This window comes from Nyctibius grandis, chromosome 3 (genome assembly GCF_013368605.1).
Source record: "Nyctibius grandis isolate bNycGra1 chromosome 3, bNycGra1.pri, whole genome shotgun sequence".
Lineage (NCBI taxonomy): Eukaryota > Metazoa > Chordata > Aves > Nyctibiiformes > Nyctibiidae > Nyctibius > Nyctibius grandis.
In genome coordinates, this window is record NC_090660.1 from 59,142,077 (window position 1) to 59,163,979 (window position 21,903).

The following is a 21,903-nucleotide window of genomic DNA, read 5'->3' on the forward strand; positions in this document are numbered from 1 at the left end:
ACTACACCTCCCTCTATCTGCTACTCAGACATCAGGAGGGGAAGAACACTTGATCTGGTTAAAACTTGTCATGGTGCTGTAAATGATGGCTTACTCAGAACCTTAGGCAAGCCAGAAAGTATGAGTGGAGGTTGTTAGTAAAGAGGGAAGCAAATTTTCTGTCTGTAAGTTTTTTCTTCACTGGAGTTGCTTCATTGCCCAGCTGCCCTTGGGTCTCCTCTTGCATGCTTTAATATATGAAGAATATACCTCACTGTGTTATGTGGAGATACTTTGACTGGACCTGACCGTGCTGGCTCTGCAGACAGTTGTACAGCTGTTGGGGTGGCGTTCTGCTGGACCTCATCACTTTGGTCTCAGTGGCAGTGGGGCACTGCTGCAGTACGTTACTGCTCTTTTGCTGGACTGTGCCTTGTAGACATCTCCAGCTGGTAGCAGCTATCATTCATTCAGCACTCTGTCATGGGGTGTAGGCACACCTCATGCCATACCTAAATGCTTCTGCTGATTAAAAATGATTGTGCCATACCTTGGATGAGCTTGTACTGAGGAAGCCTGACTGCTGCTGAGCCAGCATTGACTGGGATCACTGGCATTAACCATCTTATGTATTTTCTACCAGAAGGATCAGATTAACAAATAATATTCTGCTCACTGTGGAATACTTTTCTATCAGTCCAAGAGATGAACTATTCCACATACATCCCTAACATGGCCCTGAAATTATTCTCATTTCAAATATCGTGGCATTTGTTTACAAGCCACCTGGGCCTCATCTTTCCAAAGAGATTCCTGATTTCTAGTGAAGAACACCTTGCAGCCAAACTCTACTAGGTGATAACTAAATGCCTAAGAGGTACTTAGCATGGAGAGGAAAATGTTTTGTACTTGCTGTTGTGACAATTATTGCCAGGAAAAAACCATCCGCAATTCTGTGCTTCATGAATTTGCTCTAAATGAACGTGCATGTACTAACGATCTTCTATTTAATATATACAGGGGGAAACCATCGGTAACAAATGTACTGCCTTCTTTTAAAGTAGCAGTTTACTGTAAGGAATTTAATGTCCTGATACATCCTACCATCAAACAGAAAAAACATGAACATGGTATTTCTTAATATGTCTATTCTGTGGTGCAGTGCAAAGGTACCCAAGTTTGACTATTTAGAGAAAGGCTGGACGTCAAAAGACACCGAACCAAAATAATAAGGAGCTCCATGTGAGCTATCCATTCCACTGCTCAGAATGGGCTGCCTGCAGAGCTGCCTGCGGGGCTGCCTGCAGCTGCAGGTGGGCTCTTTCTGGTTCTCAAGCTGCCTCCTGCCTCAGATATCTTTGCTCTGCGTGTGCTGGGAAGATACAGCCTAGTTTGGGCTGTACATCAGCTGCGTGCTAAGTTAACAACAGAAACAGTTTCAAAGGCACATCTTATCTTTGCACAAGCTGCTGCAGGTCCCTTTGCTCTCCCATTGCCCTGCTGGTGGGGAACTACTCCTTTGCTTTCAGGCATGTAGTGCAGAATTCAGCAAGTCTGATACTGAAATCGTCATGTTTGTTGTTAAACTTCACCTCTGACTGACAGACCTCTAGCTTGCTTCTGGTCTTCCCAAATAGGAAGGGGAATACAGACCTGTCAGATGAACAGTGCTAGCGATTTTCACATAGTTGAAGGCTAATTGAAAATAATTCTAATTCTTTGCAGTCCTCCAGTGATTTTTAATGCACTTTGTCCAGTTCCTGTGGTCCAGTGATACTCTATATTGTGGCAGTAAACACTTGATAAATTCTTGCCACTGACTTGACAACAGAGAGAGGGAGTGCTTAGCTGAGGAGTAGAGAGCTTTTATGGACAGAAAGCTCTGTGGTCTCCACTGTTCCGGGGGACTCACCTTTGGCTGGCCTGGGCATTTGCAAGGTTACAGCTTGCCATTTATTGAACAACTTTTTTTTTTTTCCCTAGTTTCGACTCAGCATTCCCAGTCTTAAGAAAATGTCATGCCAGCAGTGTAGGACTGCAATCCAGAAAAAAAGTGCCATTATTTCTGACAGCAAACAAGGCGGCTTGGGTATGAAGGAAGGCAGGTTTTTTGATAACCTGTACTGGGGGAGACGAGAAGAAAGAAGGAGGCAGTCTTGCATTTATTTTCATATCCTTTAAACCAAGATCTGCATTAGGCATGCTTGATACTGAGTTTAGAGAACAACCTCAAATTTTGCACCCTAAGATCCCAATATTCCTCTGTTTCCCATATCCTTGTGTTCCATAGCCCTTTGTTCAGGCTTACCTTTCCTCCAGACTCAGATTGCCCAGCCTTGCTGTCCTGTGTCCCATCAACCTGATCTAGTCCCTCTTAGCTTAGAAAGTCCTCTTTCCTGTTTGGCAATATGCAGCAGACACCCCCTCACTTCTCCCACTGATGCTCCTTTTGCCTCCCAACTGGCAGCGTCTCTGCTTTTACCTACAGGTCTTTGCATTTGGATGGTCTATCCACCCATGCCAGTGTTCCCCATCTCTGCTCCATCCCTCCTGTTGGTCTGTTCCCCTGTTAGTTCCTGCAGCCCGTCCCCTTGGCTGGCTTGGGAAACTGCATGAGGAAAAGTAGGAAACTGCAGGTGGCTGTTCCTGTTGCTGCCTTAACATCTGCAAGCATAAAATGCCAGTAAAGAGACAGGGAGATCTTTCTCCAGGTTGTGGCCTGCAGTCTTTTTTTCAGAAAGAACATGCATTTTTTCACTCTTGCTCTGATATAAACAACATTTAACTTAGACTGCTGCAACCTGGTTGGTATCCCTTGAAATTTCATGCAATTTATGGAAAGAACACTGAGTTCATTTTTTGAACAGCTAATTTTACAGAATTGATTTTATACACCATAGAGATAAATACTGCTAGATTTTCTGGTGTAACTGAATGAAAGAAGACTGCTCGGAGAACTGGCCTGGGCCAGATAGCATGGACAGTTAGTTTTATGGAGGGGTAAGTCCTGAACGAAACAGTCAAGGTCAGAGTGGTGTAGCTAAACCCAGGAGTTACTGAGCTACTGTGACTTGGATGAAGCTGTCTTTCTTGGCAACCTTAGTAAGAGAACACACAGACTCTTGTACGCTTCTGCTTCAGTTGTTACATTGACGAGATGGAGGTCTGTATGGATTGTGGCCTGATTTATATTTGAAATAGGTCCCCAAGAACTGAGTCAGACTTGCCCCGGCTGGGAGCAGTTCCCAGAGTGCCATGCCCTGGTCCTCTCTGACCTGCACTGGTTTCCTCCACAACCAGCAGCTATCAAAGAATTAGAGCTTTAAAAGGAATGATTAACACAATTTCCCTTCTCTCTGTGAGTGTTGAAAAGAATTAAATGGACATATAACTATGCTCAAATCTTTTTCTTATCTTTTTTTGAGAGGGTGAGGGAGATGAGTGGAGAGGAACTACAAGGTACATATAAATATATATAATATGTATGTAATTAAAATATATATGTATGAGGAAACAGCATTTTGCATATTAAATGCCTGTTTCTGAGAAGTGTGCAGAATCTTCTTCTTTACATCAGAACATCGATGCTGGGTTATGCCAAATCAGTGTCCTCAACGATATGTTACTAGAGTGGAGTTTGGTTTGGTTTGTAGTAGATAGTATCCTCCTTTTAGAAGGCATTTTGTAATGTTTTCCCCTTAAAAACTGAAATTCCTTGCAATCTTCAGAAGTAAGTATGTTAGAACTTGAGGGACGTGGGGTAAGAGGAGGAAATTTCAATTGCATTATAAGAAAAATTATTTTATTTTGAATAATTAGGAATACCTATGACGCCCACAATTGTGAGAGAAGGAAAGGAGACCTGGGTGTATGATCCTGCTCACAAAGGAGAGTGAAAATGGAAGCAACCATAATTCAGTTCAGAAAGCACAGTATGTGCAAAACTTTTTTCCTTTGGAATTTCTACTCTTTCAGTGCACAGTAATGCTGACTGTCTCTACAATTTGTCTGGATTTTAAACCAGCTCAGCGTAATTAGCTAACTTTACTTATTAGCTTGAGCTGACTCTAGTGGTACAATGGTTGAATTGGTTGCCATTATATTTGTTTAACTGCTGTAAAGTAAGTTTCTAACAATGGGTTCCTACACTTAAATAGCACTGTCGAGCACTGGTGCCCTATCAATCAGTCAGACCTTTCCCTCCTGCTGTCTGCTCTGATAGACAGTTCTGCTGATGTGGGGTCTCTGGAAGAAGAGATCAGGAAGAAGGGATGATGGATAAAGACCATCTCCTGTCTTGGGAGGAAATCAGAAAAATCCTTTCTTTGACTATCAACAAGCTGCTTTGTCAAGGTGTCAGAAGATTAATTATGCTCATGCGAGAGGTGAGAGCAACCGTTTTCCCCCCTGGTTTTGGTGGCATTCTTCTGAACTGTGGCAGAGAATTGCAAAGAAAGAGGCTTAAGAGATTTCAGTCCCCTAACATCACAGTCCCATAAGCGTTTGCAAAGCTCTTAGGCATACATTGATGAAGTTCTGCCAGTAATTGATTAATCAAAGTATTTGTTTCAAGTGCAGTATGGACTTGATCTCATGAAACATTTGGTGCCAACTGCTGTTAAAGTCTGTCAGCATTGTGGGTTTTTAGGGTATATAAAGATCAAGCTTTCAATGAAAAGAGATGCAGAAAAGCTTTCCATAGCGTAACGATGAACATGGAAATGTGTAACTGTTCATTAGGTTTTGAAGTTTATAAATCAGTAAAAGGGAAAATCTCCAGTAAGTGTTTGTGGAGTATTTTTTATTGGAGCTGAGCAATTCTGCTTAATATTTTGTTTTATCCACTGTCCTTTGGTACATTTTTGAATAAAGTAAGTGTAAAGTGTAATAAAAAATGAATTATCTTACATTTTGAATTAATCTTTTTGGGAATAACTAAAATGTGCTAACTCGAATTCTGAACAGAATAGGTTTAGGTAGAAAAGAAAAAGTGTTTTTTTCTTAAAAAAAAAAAAATCAGAGACTTGAAGAAAAACACTACTTAAAATGAGGCCATGACTATGTCGCTTGATATATTAACCGAGTCTCTTCAAAAGCTCTTTAAATCTTGCACAAACTGTGTCAGTAAAAGGATTCCTTCCGTTTGGCCTGATGTGACTTAGTCCTGTGATCAAATGAAGGAGAGCATTTTTTTGTAATCTGTTGATTTGATATAATTTTGTTTTTTTCTTGAAATGGTGAAGTCTTGAATTAGTAAAACAGAATTGGAGAGTTAAAGAGCCACATCACTTTTTTAGTTTTTCTGGTTTTAATGTTAGCAGTGCTAAACTATGAAAAGTGGTGTATTTTTTTTTTTTTGCGCTTCTGTGCAGCCTTCCTTCAGATTAATATCACTTTAAGATGTGTTGAATGCTAATATGCTATAGTTGAAATTGTAACAAAACCAAACACTTTAAACATGGATGTGCCTGACCTTGAAATGCTGCTGATAAAAGCTAATGCTGTTAAATTGCATGCCAAATTAACCCTCATTTCCAAATGCTTTGTGTGTGCGTTTCCTGTAGGATAGGCTTTGATCCTACCAAGCAACACTTCTTTTACAATCAGTTATTTTTTAATGAAGGAAAATCTATGAACAAGTTCCAATGCCTGATTTCAGCAGTAGTGAAATGAAATGTTTTATTTTGTATCCTCCTACCACTGTGCTTTGTCTACTGTATCTAATGCCTGACATGATACAGTGTTTTGGCATAGAGGTAATACTGATTTTCAGCTTAAAACCTTATTTTCACATGTGTAAACCTTATCAAGGGTTACAAGTTTGTGTCAGAAAGGCACAGGAAACTGGATAATGGACTGGACAAGGAATAACTTTCTGAAGCAGTTGGATTTTTTTAAAGTCTTATTGAGGCTTAGCATCAGTAAAGATGGGTTTTAATCTAAATCAAGAGAAAAAATGTTGCTTGCCTCACAAATATTTTTTTCTTGAAGCATCAAGGTTCCTATTATTTTAGCCTTTGCCCATTTTGGAGCACACTTGGTACTGTTTTGTGTTTGTTTTCAATTCACAAGTTACATTGCAGGAGCATCTGCCTGCGCAATCTATGGGTTTTTCATTTGCATCTTTTGAGAAGTATGGACTTTGTGTGCGATTTAATGGGATATAATCACGTGCCTTTCTGGACCGGTGGGCCTGTGTAACTCTGGTAGTGTAAACTCCCACAGAAATCAGACAACAGGCATGAGCAGAAACTGCTCACATACAGATACTGGCTTTTGCCTGTTCTTGTCTGCTGAAGACCTCAAGTGTTTTCATTTTAAAATGAAAGTTCATCTTTTTATCCTCTGACAAATGAACCACCGTCTGCATAAATTCATTTGAAGGGGACATTATCTTCCTGTGTGAACTTTGGTGGGAGGTGCTTGCAGGCCATAAAGTGAATCATCCGTCTCCCTGGGATGGAGCTGCTATCTCGGCCTGTCTCCCTGACATCTCCTCCGCAATGTTTAGCTTCTGGTCCTCCCTCCCGCGTCCCTTCTCTGCTGCTGTGCCTGGGCCACCTCTGTCACCCGCACCCATCCCTGCGCCCGCCTGGGCCAGGGCTGTGTCTTGCAGGTCCTCCCTGCGTAACATCTCTGACCTGGTGTTTTTGCGCTTTCATTTGGAAAGGGAAAAATCACTGTCCAGGCTTTCACCTCCATCTTCGCTACCTCAAGACCTTGTTCACTGGCCTGGACAAACACAGCCTCATGCCTGGTCTGTGTGAAAATTGTTTTCTGAACTTGTCACCTTGATTGTGTTACCCTTCTTTTTGTATTCCTCTGCCAGCATTTTCTTGTCTTTATAGCATCAGACCTAAGCTCTTTATCTTCTCTTTCAAGGCCTTGAAATCCCTGAGGGTTTTTTCTTTCCACTATCTGCCCCTTGTCTCTCCTTGTTATTGAGCTGTCAGCCCCAGGACCCATTCAGCCCTCTGTGCCTAATGGGGCAGACGCACCCGACCTTGATCTAGGGCCAGGCCAGCGCTGTGAGCTGCGCTGGGTCCCAGCTTGTTCACACGGTCTCGCTCGTGTAGTGCTTTCACATCTGCCAAGGCGTTTTGGCTCCAGGGGTGGGAGGGTGATTGCACCGAGCAGCCCAGCCGGGGTGGGTGAGCCTTCCCTCAGCGAGAGGCTGCCGGTGGCCCTGCAGGCTCCAGCTCTGCTCTGGGTGGTCTTTTTTTCACCCTGGCTCAGGCCTGGCCTTGCTGCTTTCAGGCAGAGCTGCTTTAATGTCTCTGCTCTGTGGTCCTGCTCTCTAGAGTTGAATTTTTCTGTTACCCGGTGTATTCTGGTGCCTGCCCCTCTGGGTACAGGGGGTGACTGTATTCCCTTGTACGCCATGTTGTCTCGTGTGGATGCTTTGGAAAGGACCCCATCTGTAAGTCAGGGTAACATCCTTCCTAGTATACATACTGCCAGCTCCAAGGTAATACAAAGTATTAAAAGAGTATATTTTTCTTTACATACTTACTTTGGAACAGGCGTTTGACCATTTTAGAGCCGCAGGGGAGTAGGGAGGTGTGAAGAGTTGGGAGTGAGTGAGTTCAGAGTGCAAAGTTTCTGGGTTTTCCAAAGGCTTTGTTTTGTTTGGCTGTGTGCTTGTGAGTTTTTAAAGCAGCATCTTCTTTCCACTCTCAATACAAGAATTAATGTTACTTCAGTACAGTAAACCTTGATGCACAGTTGTTTCTTTATGCAAGCCCACATCGCTCTCAGCCTGCTTTGAAGGACCCTGGGTTTGCATCCAGGAAAATCCAGAGGCGAGGTTTCCACCTTGAGCCTAATGGTGGGGATTTGCCGTGGCGTGAGTGGAAGCGAGGGGAGGCCTTCCCTCCGGAGCCGCAGCAGATGCAGCTCATGGGCGAGCGGATCGCTCATGACAGTGCTGAAGCGCTGGGTGGAACGGGCGTCTGGAGGTCTAGTCTGGCTCTTGCTCTTAACAGGACTGTTGCCAGCACTTGTGTTAAAATTTGTGTTAGAGGAGGAAGAAAAAGGGGATAGGGTATAACCAAATATATGATTGTAGTGTAACTGAAGGAACCTTAGGAAATGCTAATAGCGAGAGGAAAAGATGAAAGGTTTGTTGTTGCAACTTTTTAACAGCATTTCTCAGAGAATTTAAGAGAAAATTAATTCTGCTGAAGTGACCTTTTTTTCACCTCTTACTGGCTCTTGAAAAGCCTGTGCTCCCTGAGCCATCCACACAAACACTTATCCAAATAATGAAAAATCCAAGTGCACATGCTCCAAGGGATAGTGAAGCATCACTAAAAAAAATTCTTATTGCTGCTACTATGTTAGAGGGCAGTAGTTCCTAAGGAAAATTGATTTTTTTTCCATTTTAATAACTTCAAAATGCTCTTGATCTACCCAGAAGGAAAATGTGGTAACTCCTAAATAACTAACTAGAAGCTTTTTGAAGCCAGGAGTATCTTTGTTGCTCTCCTTTTGCATATGTTTTCTTGTGACTAAGGATTTTGTTGAAACTTAAAAATAGTATTTAGCAAGATCAGATACTTTATCTCTTTTTAAGTCCTGTACTTCTCTGTAGAAATACAGAGTAATTGAAGATGCTGATGCTGTTTTTTCACTTTAAAATTGGGTGTACAACAGATAAAATGTGAGCTTCAAAAGAGGCTGTTCTGGAAAGGAAGTGAACTTGAGAAAAATGGGCAACTTAACAGGAATTTTTTTTAGCCTTCCTTTTAGCACAAAGTGTTCTTGTTATACTTGCTGACCCAGTTGTTTCACTGCTATTTCAGAGCATACTTATTTTCTCTTCGATTTTTTTTTTTTTTTCTTTCTATATTCTCAGAGAAGGAGTAACGTGCAACATTTGCCTGATACCTGACATTCGACCAAACAGTCACATCTCTGCCTTCCTAAATGAGACTATTTCTGTGTAATACTATTTCTTATGTTTTCTGAAAAAGGAGAACCAGTATTTTTCTGGTTTTGGCAGATTAACGGCTGTGAATGGCACCTTGCAATAAAATCAGCATTTCAGCACTGTCCTTGTTGGGTCTTTCGTATTTATGGGGGAGGAATCCCTGATCACTGGGTTGTTTTCTGTGCAAACACTGGGAGAATGCTGGGACCAACAAGGTTGAGCTGACCTTACGTGCTGGCCTGTTGCCTGCCTCTGACTGTCATGTTTCAAAGGTTAAACTAACTGTGGATGAAATGTAATCAGTAGTGTGCTGGATTCTTTCCAGATCACACTGGAGGAGTGCAATAACCAGCATTCTTAGCTTCGGGAGAGCAAGAGACAGAGGTCATTACCTGTGTGCATCTGAGCATGAGGAACCAACTGCCTTTCCTGCTACCTCCCACGTATGTTTATTTAAATCTTATCTGGAATTGTTATCCTGCTGGCCCCTGCTTTACAAAAAAATGGCTGTTTATTCTTCATACACTGTAATTTTCATCTTTCTGTTGATTTCTCAGAGTTTCCGTGAGATCTCAAACCCTGTCATTAGATGGGATCTGGATCAATACTGGGGGAAGCAGAAAGGGCTGGAAGAAAGAATTGCTGCCTTTTTAGATGACAGCCAAAAATAGGACAGAGTAAACCAGACAGTACCCTTCAGACAGAGACATACTGCACCAGCAGAGGAAGGATGATCATGGTAAAGTTAGCTTCCTTTGCTAGTGGGTAGCTAGGGAAAGAGCTGGTACAGTAGGAAGCTGGCGAGGGACAGAGAGCAAGCGTGGGAGGAGGAGGTGGAACAGAAGCACTGAAGCAAAGATACCATCTCTGAGAATTGATTTCCTGTTTCTTTCTATACTCAACCACTCATCTTCCCCAACTCCATCTCTCATTTGTGCAGTACTTTCAGTGCTCTGCATTCAGATCTGCAGCAGCAGTCTGTTCCCAGCATCAGATAAAAAGGCTTTCTGGAAGGCACCAGAAGCGTGTAGCATATGGTGGGGAAGTACTGCTTATTGTCATGTTAGGGATTTCAAGAGTGACAGGCAGTGAAGCCAGTATTTTTTTCTGCCTATTTAGCTTTTACACAACCTGTCCTCTGAAACTGCCTGTACAATAGACTTAAATGAGGAACAAAAAAATTGTCTTCCTTTTGAATTCTGTGGAAAGGTTCCTACTCCATTGAAGTGTGTTGTTTTCTTTATAGATCGGTGTATGGGTATGGCCTTGAAAACGAATACATTTAGCAGCAATGGAGACTTTTCCCTGGAAAGAAGAGGGGGGTGGATGGGGGAACTTCCATTTCAGAGCAAGTCAGACTTAATAGACCTGTAGAGAGGATTAGATTATTTTAATGTATGTCTTTGTATACAGTCTTGATTGTTATGTTATAATTAACAGCTGGGAATATGAATGCCTTTTCTTTTCCGGGATCTCTCTTTATGGGTTTTTCAGGTTATGCATTTTGTGGTAGTTTCTAAAGAAGCCCTGACAAGAACAGAGGTCTGTATCAGTTTAGAGGAAGGTCAGCTCTGTCCTGAGGAGCTCAGTGTAAGTTGGTTATGATGTCAGGAGAAGAAAATGCCGTCATCCTCCTTAGACCACTTTTACCAGACTCTCTCAGGATTGTAATCCCAAGCAGAGAGCACTCCTTATCAGTGTTTCCATCTGTTGCCCCACTCTGTACTTCAAGAGTAGAATTATCTTTTCCTTATTCCAGAGTCTTCATGAGATGATCTCTCTACTTCAGTGTGCGTGACAGAGAACAAGGTATTCTCTTCCTGTTTACTTTTCTTGTGAAATTCTTATTTTTGAAAGGCCTTTTCTTTCCTTGACCAATTTTTTTTCTTTCTCTCCATGCCAGAGTACTGGAGATGTGGAAGAACTGAGTAAAAGCACTAGCAACTGTCTTATCCTTGTGAAACCTGAGTAGCATTCTTTCCTAGTCCTGTGTCTTTCACCTGGCACTATGTCTACGCTAGATTTCTTTTTAATTGTTCAAAGAGCAGCTTGGTTTCTCCACCAACCTTAAGGTAAAATGCTTCAATGTCCACTTTCATAGATGCCCCTGGACTTTTAACATGCCAAGCAGTGTCTGGATTAGGCACAATTTCTGTGTGAATGGTTTATACTCTACTGGGATAACTATTTTAATGTCCAGTATTTGTGTCCCAAAATTTTGCTCAAGTATATCACTTCAGGGAGCTCTGCGGGCATTGTGGAAGTCTTTATTTGGAGGGCTTTTCAACAAAAGCAGTTTTAATGTGAGAAAGCATGTAGACCCAAACTGCGGTTATAGAGGACGTAGATCAGCATGAGTAGTGAAGATTTCCTGATCTGTTTGTGGTTTTCCTATCAGGTCTACAAGGAGCCCATCCATTTTCCAGTCTATATGTGGGTCTTCATTCCAGGGACTTTCTGCCAGCTCTGCTGAGTGACTTTAGGAACAAGAAACCAATTTCCTCCACCTCCCAGGTGTTCAGTCAGCTGCGCAGAACTGGGTCCATGGCAATCCCAGCTGAGGGAAGACTTGCGAGTCAGGTGCTTGCCCCTATGTAAAAATAACTAGAATTTCTCAAAGAGATAAAGGCTTTTAACGTTAGCATTTTTAGGAAGGTCTGGCTACACTGTGTCTTTCTGTACAAGAAACAGCAGTTAAGCAGCAAGTCCTGACAGAGTTTCTGTTTTGCTGGAGTATCTTAGTGATGAGGGAACCCAGGGCAACACAACTTGAAATAGTCTTGCTTGGAAAAGCCCTTTGTAACTGGAATATGACATCTGCTTTGATTAAATATTAGAAGATTTTTTAATATTCTGAACTGATCAGCTTGCCCTTTTGTTTAGAGTGCTCTGACATTTTTATTAGAAAGATGCTGTGAAAAATCACTAATGGTAATATACTGTCCATGACTACCAACCAAAGATCATGTTGTTTTCTCTCTGCAGTGTAAAGGCCAACTGCATTGACGTGGATCATTTTATGTGATTACTAGCTGCATCCGTCTTTGTATTCAGACTGGCTGATGGCTATAAATACAAACACTTAAGTGTTACTCTGAATGGTGATAGGCTGAATCTCAGAACTTCTATTTATTTTTCCTTCTCCTCAGTATAAGGGTTCAAGATGAGTCTGATGTATGACAGCATCTCGTGCTTCTCCTCCATGTAGATTTACATAGCACATACATGTGCACATTATGGCCACTGCCTTTTTACTTCTGTGAATTTACAAAGGCATGTTTATGCCTGAGTGCTGTTTTGGATAAGAAGATAGCTTTAAAAGCAGAATAGGGACTTCTACTCTGTCCATCCATCTTCTTTGTCTCCCAGGTCATGTAGGCAACAAAAACACTAGGAGCAGTGTGGATACTATGATGATACTCCAGAATGGTTTGGAAACAGGGGAAAACCACACATGCAGAATATCTACTCTATACCATTGGGTTTGTCCTGATGTCAATAAGTTGGTACAGATGTCCTTGGAGGATGTCCATATTGTATAACTAGATGTCTGCATTATGTCTTTCCCCTTTCAGATATGTTTAATGGCTTTATATTTTTGTGAAGTCACCAGGTAGAAGGAGTTTGCAGAACTTTATGGCAAGCCTTTCATTAAGCCTTGATAGCAGGATCTCCATGTCGATGCATACCATATATTTGTATCTGGATGCAGCTGTACGTTGTGCTTTTACGCTGTCCCTCTTAGACTCTGCTGAGCTGTTTTTCTGGGTATGTTTTCTCTGCACTCGTCACTGATAAGAATCAGTTAGCTGTGGGTGTATATGCTTGTGAAATCCCATCCCTACTGAAGCTCAAAGGTTTAGTTGCTATATGTGTGCAAAAACTGGGTAAGAAATGTTCTTGTGTTAAAGGAAGGCCTGTTTCCTCATCCTGCGACACGTTTCTGTACTTGACACTAGCAGTGGGAGATGCACAGAGCACAGCTAGCAAGCTGAAATGTTCTCTGTGTGCTGCAGCATTCCTCATAAATTTCTTCTAGCTCATGGGCATTTCATAGCAGGGCAGCTTACTGTTTCGTGAAGAAAGAAAAAGACCTATTTTAGCTTTAAGTATATATAATTCATTATTGTGTAAGACAAAATTGTGGCAAATTTTCCGGTTTTAGCCTGGAAGGTTTTGACTTATCTCTCTCTCCAGTGTCTACATATTCTTATGGACTTCTGTGTCTCAATTTTGCAGTTTCATCCTTGTGGCTAAAGTGCGTCCAGACCCGTTTCAGTATAAAAATCCTTTGTTAAGCTTCTGATAAGAAGTATAATATGACTCTTTCCTTTCCTGTGTTGAGAGTGAGAGTGAATGAGACACGCGTGTGTGTAGCATGGGAGGAGATGAGGACCCGGGAGAGAAGGCAACCTTCTCGTGTAATTACATGAGAATATTTGCAGTATGTGCGTTCTCTGCAGGAGACTTTTAAATACAGATAAAATCTAATGAATCTTCTGTTGTGAAGTCTAGCGGTACATGTTAAGTCTTCCAACTGAAATCTGTGGAACAGATTTAAAAATCATTATTAGGCCTTTAAAATGTCACAAAGATTAAAAAGGCAGAGAGGCCAGCTTGCCTCTTTATATTGTGTTCAGGGATACATTATTTCAGGAGCTTGTCACAGCTTCATTGCTTCAAATGTCACTTCAAGTAGGAGCAGTTTTTGTAACTACACAGTAAACTCAAGATGGCTTAATGGAAATGATTTCTTCATGTGTCAAAATGACCCCTTTGTTTCTCATTTTACTCTTTTGTTGCCTGCAGCTAATCTGCTTTTTTGGGTTATCAGATCCAAGCATCTTACAATGCTGACTCTAGCAGTGGCATTCAGCTGGAATGCTGCCTTTTGTTTACTGGTTTCACCAGGCCTCCAGTGCTTTCTTTGGTCATCTGGTGGCTCCACTAATGTGATTTGCACTCCCAGGCTCTGCAGGTAGTCATGGGCTTTTATAAGGGAATTAGAGGAAGGCCTGCCACCCTGGTTGCTAATGAATCCACAGGGTATTTATTGTTTGTGTTTTAGTTTTCCAGCTTTTTTTTTTTTTTTTTTTTTTTGGAAAGCACGCTGTGATCTGTTTGCAGTTTTATGGAATTTTACTCTGCTCTGCTCGGACTAAAAGTCACTTTACCTGGCTGTGGTGATGTTCATTTTGTTTGAAATAGAAGTACCAGATCCTATTGATCGGAGTGTACATTCGGGGTTTTCTCAGGATTTGAAAATAAATACAGAAAAATAGATGGCTACACAAATACTTAGAAATTATTTATTGCAATAAATAATACACAAAAATTGTTCCTGGTAGTCCTGGGTATAGTAAGGAGAGACAAACCTCCACCTTCCTTTGGGAAAATGCTTTCTATTAAAATAATAAATGTTGGCATATGTAGGGAAGCTGAAGTGTTTTGCTAATGAGGCCGCAGCTGGAATCGTAAAATTTTGCAAGCACACCAGAAGTAGATGCAAGTTTAGAAACACCATCAGTGCAGTCTTACCATTTTGAACCAGTGAAGGACATAGTCAAGTAAATATTCCATCACAGATTTTGCAAAAGCACACAGATCTGTATTTATATTGGAGATTTTTTTTTAGTATGAAAAGAATATATATACTCAAGACAGAATGTATGTTGAAAACATCTTGTACTCATTTTAAAGTAGAGGAGAGTTTCAGACTGTGAGGAGTTAAGTTGGGGAGAATGTCAGATGCTGAGTAAGATGCCATTCCTGCTTATATCCACAGCCTCTTACTTAAGTATCTTTGTGGATTTGAGTGGGGACTAATAGAGTGATTAGGGTTTTTTTTCAGATTAGCCCTGCAGTTTTGTTAGGGCCGGTATGTGCCTTGCACAAAAACACGCACAACGTCAATGTTTTTAAAGCTTCCCACTAGTCTAATTAAGACTCAACCTACAGTGGCAAGATCTGCATGTTTTTATCTCTTCATAAAATGTTCATCTCTTTCTGTTGTTTTAGAATGGAAGATACTGAATCTGTGATAAAACCAAAATCTGAAAAGAACTTTGGAAATAAATGGGCCCTTTCCATATAAAAATAGAGAATATTGAATCTATCCTTATTGTTATTTACCTCGAAAGCAAGTCTGTCTGTTTATGAAAGTCTGAAGAATTTAGACTACTAAGAGTTGTGTCACTAGTATGTGATGTATAGGGTTGGGTCTTAAGAGTAGAAGAAAGCTTTAGAAAAACTGAAGTACACAGACATGTTTCAGTGCCCTTCCTTTGTGCCATTCTGCGATGTTAATGCTCTAGCATTTATCTGTAATGTCTGGAGGGGGCGTATGTTTCATTTATACATGTGTCTGTTTATATTTTTAACATGTTAACTAAATATTGGAGTATTAATTTCTTTTCAAAGAATGTCAGTGATGTTGAGTTGGTGATTCCGCTTCAGAAAAATCATGTAGAAATTCAGGTGCAGGGTTTTTAATAGTGGACATAGAAAGCAAGAGTATATTGATTGAGTTTTACTAGGCTGACAGCAGCACGGAAGGTCCTTGTGACCCAGAAGTTTGTGACCCGTGAAATCTCCTTCTATTGAAATTTCCTTCTATTGGTAATCTCCTTCTATTGGTAATGTATCTTGAAGTACAGAGGACTGAAAAATGCATCTTGCATGACCTAACACATTGATTATCTACAAATGGAAAATTATTTTGGGCTTATTGCTACAATTGTGTTTGATACTAGTAAATATAAGGGATAGGCTTAAATTATATTCTTTAAACAAATGTTCCCTCAGCAGAAATTCACTAAGGCAACAGCTGGTATTTGCAGGTATGAATAAGGTCCACTGTATTTTTATTTGAAATGAGGATTTCAGATGCTTGGCCATTTTGCTGACTCAGCTTCATCAGCTTGGATTCCAGGGAGCAGAAATCAAAATTTTGTTTTATAAATTTTACTTGCATCTGATCAAAGGAGATAAATGATGGTGAGGAACTGGGCAGAGTTATTTCTAAAAATGGTAAATATCCAAGGTTCCTGAAAACGAGCCTGTAACACACACGCGCACGAGCAGGCAGATTTTACAGCTCTGTCCAGAGCACAGAAGGAAGATAAATCATGGCCATCCCCCTCTCATTTTTGAAATGGTTCAACCCTGGGGTTTAGCTGAAGGACTTAGGAGTTTTTGAAGTGCAAATAGACTGTTGAAGGGTAAACCTTTTCAGAGTTTCATTTAGATGGATTTTTTTTTTTTTTCTATGTGGATTTCTGGCACCAGCTGAGATCTGGAAGGCCACAGGATTTTTTTGTTTTTGATCAATCAAGCAAGCAGAACTTGCCATGGGGGTGTACATTCTCTGCATACATATTGATCCTATTGTGTTTAAAAGTAGTTAATTTAATCAGGGCTTTTTGAAACATTCTCTGGTAAGACTTGCATTAATGGAGTTGTCATTTCAAGGTCATGTTTCAGTGTCAATAACTTAATGGTAATGACAGAAGTTACCTGTAGGTGTAGTAACAATATTTCAGTTACTCCATGTTAAATTTTCATTGAGTGAGAACTAATTTTACATACGTGCATGTAAACATGTTCAGTTTCAATTGAAAAATGTTGCTCTCATTAAATGAAAGATTTTCAAAGCAGTCTGGTGTTACTAAACACATCAACACCAACAGTTGTGTGACTATTCACCATTGTTTGGATCAGTACCCTTGGCCTGTCCGTTTTGGAGTTTGACTCCAAAAACCTATTTTACACCTTGTCTCTTCTAGCAAAATGGTTGTAATGTCGGAGTTTTTATTCAGGGCTCTTTCTAGTAGTTTTGACCTTTTACCTCACTCTCTGTCTTGTTTAAAAGCAGCAGTGTGCAGAAGATGGATTGCATATTAACTTTAAACACTTCTCTCTTCTGTGATAAATATTTGGAGATTCAACATGCAAGGACTGTCTGTATGATAAGATGCCCATTTGAGTGCAGAGTATAGATTTTTATAAGGCAGGATACAGTTTACTACTTTTTGGTCCATATCTGATGCCAAGATCTTCAAGTATTTCAGATGAAAGCATTATATGTTTTCAAGATTTTTCCTGTGAGGATATTAACTGCAGACTTTGTTATTTGCTTCTTTGATTTGATTGGGCTGGAAGAAGCTTCAGAAAGTTGACGCGGACAAGGTGACGTTCAAGATACAGCAGAGTTGGTGGTGAAAACTGGATTCAGATACCATGGCTGAATGTGCCTGTAAATCTCCCAAACTCCGTTTTCTCATTGCTTTTCTTCTTGGTAGTTGCGGCATGCCTTTAGCCCTGCTGCTTGCTGAGGACTGGGGTTCCAGAGCGATGTGGACTGAGCGGGCTGGGATGTGAGGAGGAAAGCAAAGTCTTGCATACAACTCTTTCAAACATGTACCAATAATTATGTTCTGTAGTTTCCTACATGTAAGCATTTCCCCCAATTGAATGGGATTTTATCAAAGATTTCAGTGCCAGATCACTCAGTGACTCAGAATGGGAGAAGAACTCTAAAGGTGGTGTGGGGTCCAGAGTTGGGATCCTCTTTAGGAAGGACCAGACTTGACTGGTTGTTAGTTTAATTTCCATATATTGGATATCCAAAACAGTACTGCATTGCATAGTATGGGGAAATCACCTCTGTTAAAAAATGGTGTATTTATACTTTGCTTCTGGATCTACAGTCTGGTGGTTTGATGTTGGCCTTGCTATGAGAGTGCAGTAGAAAGATTTCAGATCAGGATAGGGACGTAAAATAGTATCTCATCACAAGTTAATAAATATGGCTAAATACAATTAATAAATAAGGCTTAAGAAGTGCGTGTTGTGATTTTCCCTGACTTTACACTGAACAGAAGACATTTGGTTAATAGGCTCCCTGTCTTGGTCTTTGTTTTACAACTCTAGCTTTTGTCCATTAAACTCACATGCTGTCAATCTCATGTACAGTAATGATGGTTAATTCCTGTAGTGTTTGAAAACTGATCATGAGATGCTGTTTAAAGCTTTGCCGAGGGAGAAGGGAATTCTGTGCATCTCACTGTGGAGAAGGGATTCCCAGCATTTGTGGCATTACTTTTGTGAGTATGTCACTGGGAGATGCTAATATGACCTTTCCTTTGTTAAGTAAGAGATTTCTAGCACCACCCAGGACTCCTCTCTTCAGCAAGTCCCATTCCACTGACTGGATAGAGAATTTTGGGCATATTTGAAGTCAGCGGTTTTTGCATCAGTCCTATTATGCACAGAGTGCAGATCTTCGTTTGGAAACAGACATCATTCTGTAGACAAGTATGTGGGTGTTGGCTGGAAAATCTATCATTTTCATGTAAATATTTTTTCTAAATCGTATGTGCTCAAATGTCAAAACACTGAGGGGCGGTTACTTGTGAATTACAGATTTATCAAGCAGCCGCGACATTAAAGTAATCTCACTTCGGTTACAATACGCATCCGTCAAGGGCACAGGCTTGGACGATGATTCTGAATTCCTGTAGAATTTAACTGAGCGACAGCTGGTCTGTAGGATGTGTAGATTTTAACAAGGTGATGTTTGTGTTTTGGCGAAGGACTTGTCTGACATGCTGCTTGAAACTGTTCCAAAGTGCCTTCTTCCTCCATTCAAGTCTGTAGGGATCCTGAGACAGCTTTTGTGTGAAATTTCTCTACTCTCTCTGCGCCCCTTGATTTTATCACAGGTAAATTCTACAAAATTCTTCCATGGGGTATTAGGAAAAAAGAGAAAATAAAAAGGCCATCAACACCATTAACTACAGCTACAACAGTAAGAATACTCTTTTTGGCCTTTAATTGTGTTGGATTCCTTTTCCTTGCAATTGTTTTTCTTTTTTTTCCTCCCCACTTGAGAGAGGTTTATGGTGCTGTGTCCGTCAGGATAACCCTGTCTTAGGGTTGAAGTTGTATTTCTCCCTGAGTTCCTAGAGGTGATGTTATCTTTTGTTCACTCAGCAGTATGGTCATTCCTAAGAGCATCTGTCACTTCGGGCATTGTAAGATGGATGAGTCTCAAGTGAACTGCTGTTTGAAGCAAATGGTGAAAATAAGAAAAGACAAGGGGGTTGGGGGTCTTCAGAGGGGACAGACAACAAGGAAGCACTGTTAGAAATCAAAAGTAAGCCAGGCGGTAGTGAAAGAAAGGGCCAAGATGGATCAAATGTTAGCAGATCCCCCAGGTCTTGGAAATGAAGGTTGGTGGTTGATGAATTCTGAAGAGATCTGCATCTTGACAAAAATGCTGCTGACTTGTTTCCTGCTTCATTTGCAAATAAGGGAGGATCAGAAGGAGGTGATCTGAACATCCGATGAAGAAATTGTTTTCTTATCATGTTGTGGTGTAAGGTTAGGACAAATTAATGCTGCCAATACTCAGAAAGAGGGTTAGTGCTATTTTGTGTGTCTTAAATATTGTGTGAGAATCTGTCAGTACTGAGTGGGCACGTAACAGTATAAAACCAAAACAGCATGTTGGCAGTTTAGCTTTTGGAAAGAACAGTAAACTTAAAATTCGTAGCCATTTGTGTTTCAGAAGGTGCTCAATGTTTTTAAAAGTGGGAAGATTCACTACAGTATCTCTGATTTGGCTGGACTAATTGAGTTAGACATTTTAACAGAAAGAAAATGATGTCAAAAAACCACACCCCAAACCCCAAGAAAACTCCCCCCAAGCCACTGACCAGCAAATCCATACCTCCCCCCGCTGCCAAGCTGAGCAAAGGTCTGTGTTTGCAAAAGCAGCCGGTTAAGGACAAAAGGCACTTAGAGCCCAGTGTGTGTCAAGGTTTGAGAAGGGTCCAGGAAGATCTTGGCTTGAAAAATTATTTTGTCACACTATTGGCATTGGTCCATAAGGGGAAGCACTAGTTGAAAGGTGAAGAAATTAAGATGATTAGAAGTTTTAAAGCTTCACAAATGGTAGAGTATCTCTCTTCTCAATGGATGTAAATAATAGATGAAAGACCAAGAGTGACAACAAAGGATCAGGGCGTTTAAGAGAATGTGTGCAGCCTGAATAGAGGTCTGTGGCCTAGGGCCAAAGGTCTTAGCTTTGAGTGTAATTAGAAGAAAATACAAAAATGTCATTACTAGCAGGTGAAATGTTCAGCACGTGTCCGAAAAATAGCAATTTCAGAGCCAGGAGCTGTTGGAATTGGATTACTGACATTCTGCAATCATTGAAGTCTCTGCAGAGCCCTACAGTTTGGTCGGGAGCTGCGTGTGTTAACCTTGTTGGCCATCTGCGATGGATTCACTGTTAGCATGGCGGGGATGCGCAGTGCCAGGGTGATGTCGGTGGTCCCTGGCAATAGAGTTGTTTAATGTCTTTCCTCAGAACACAACAATCCTACCCAAAACCTTTCCTGAGTGAGAGGTGAGGGGTATTAGCTGCTCTCTTAAATAGGTTGATTTTTAAAAATGGGAGGAGGGGGACGAAGCTTAAAGCTATATTGCTTTTAATTTTAAAACCTGAGTTTTGAATTCTAGGCGTACAGCTGAAAGAGTCGCACTCATTCTGGTTTTGACAGCAGGCCTGAGGCTGTGGTCCCAGCTTTAAGCCTAAAATCCCATTTGTGAGCAACAGGGAAAATTCCTTTAAATCTTTTGGCAAAATATTGTCCATTTCTATTGAGAAACCAAACCAGCTTGTGTGCCTGAGAAAGTCTTGTCAAAGTCCAGTCAATGATAACTTAATTTAAAGCTTTTCCTGATGTTAATTACTGTTCTGTACAGCCCTAGGTATTTTAGGAATTACTATTATGCCTGCTGCTTGCTACACCATTGTTGTCATTCTTTGGGGTATTTCAGGTGTATTCTCTTTTATCAACTGCAATTTTTGTAGAAATGTTTTCACTTGAATACCTTTATGGGATGTCAGATAGGAGAGAAACCAGCTAATTCTGATTTCATTTTGAACATTGATCTCCAGTTTAGCATAGGTAACCTAACCACTCACCCGTTTAGTTTGTTTCTTTTTAAACCAATAGCAAAATAATTACTTTTACATTATTTTTTTTTTTAATGTTTCTGTGACCGTTAATTTTCTCATATTGATGTGCTAAGTTCCTAATATTTCATATAATGACTTCAGTGCCAAAAATGTGCAGATTCTGTGACGAACTTGTACTTCTGGTAGAATGCAGAGAAGCAACCATGCAGCTTCACCAAGTATTTCTATACACAAAAGGTGCTTTTTTAAGTGGTCAGCAGTCCTTTCCCCACCCCAGTTCAGTTTTCACCCTAGACAAGTTTAGATAGGCAGGTTTTGTTGGCTTGTTAAAAACTATATGCTGGCACGAGTCATTCTGATTTTTTTCTGCCTTCTTATTTTTCAGGTATTCAGGAGTTTTAAACAACTTCCCAGCAAGTCACAAACTCTTAGCTGCATCCTTTAATCATGACTGCATTTCAAATAGGTTAAAAGGAATCTGAGAAGGTACCGTACTTGCCTTTCCTAATAGACAATACATTGTATGTCTGTGTTCAGCATCTGTGCTTTCATTTCCATTGACTACATTTTAGGAACAGTGTAGACTGTAAATAACGATTTTATTTTTGCTTTGGGCATGTACAACATCCAAGTTCTTCAAAAATCATGAAAACTAGTTCATATAATTAAACAGCCTTCACCAAAGAGGGCTGATTTGTGCTTCCATTTTTTTCTTATATATGCACAATGAGGTCAACTTCATTATTTAATGTCAGTTCTTTTGAAGCTGTAACAATTTTCTTCTGCTGTTTTACTTAGAAGCACTGCAAATACCTAAGCAACTAGCTAAATATATGTTTTATGCTCTTGGAGGGTAGATGTTTGTTTGTTTGTCCTCTCAAAGGGTTTAAAACAAATAGGAAGAAGAATGCAGATCTCTGTAATGATCAGGATAGATTTGTGCTTCCAACTGAGATTCTCACGGGTCTTTTTTTCTGACTTCTGAAAGCGGGGAAGGCTTGTC

General features: G+C 40.6%; 1 protein-coding gene across 1 annotated transcript in view; it reads left to right on the top strand.

The window, feature by feature from the left end:
- Positions 1 to 21,903, top strand: part of GREB1L (GREB1 like retinoic acid receptor coactivator) — a 146,623-nt gene that overhangs the window by 42,079 nt on the left and 82,641 nt on the right. Inside the window, exon 2 of the mRNA XM_068396532.1 lies at positions 21,286 to 21,386. The gene's annotated coding sequence lies outside the window, so the exon portion shown is untranslated. The remainder of the gene's footprint in view (positions 1 to 21,285; positions 21,387 to 21,903) is intronic.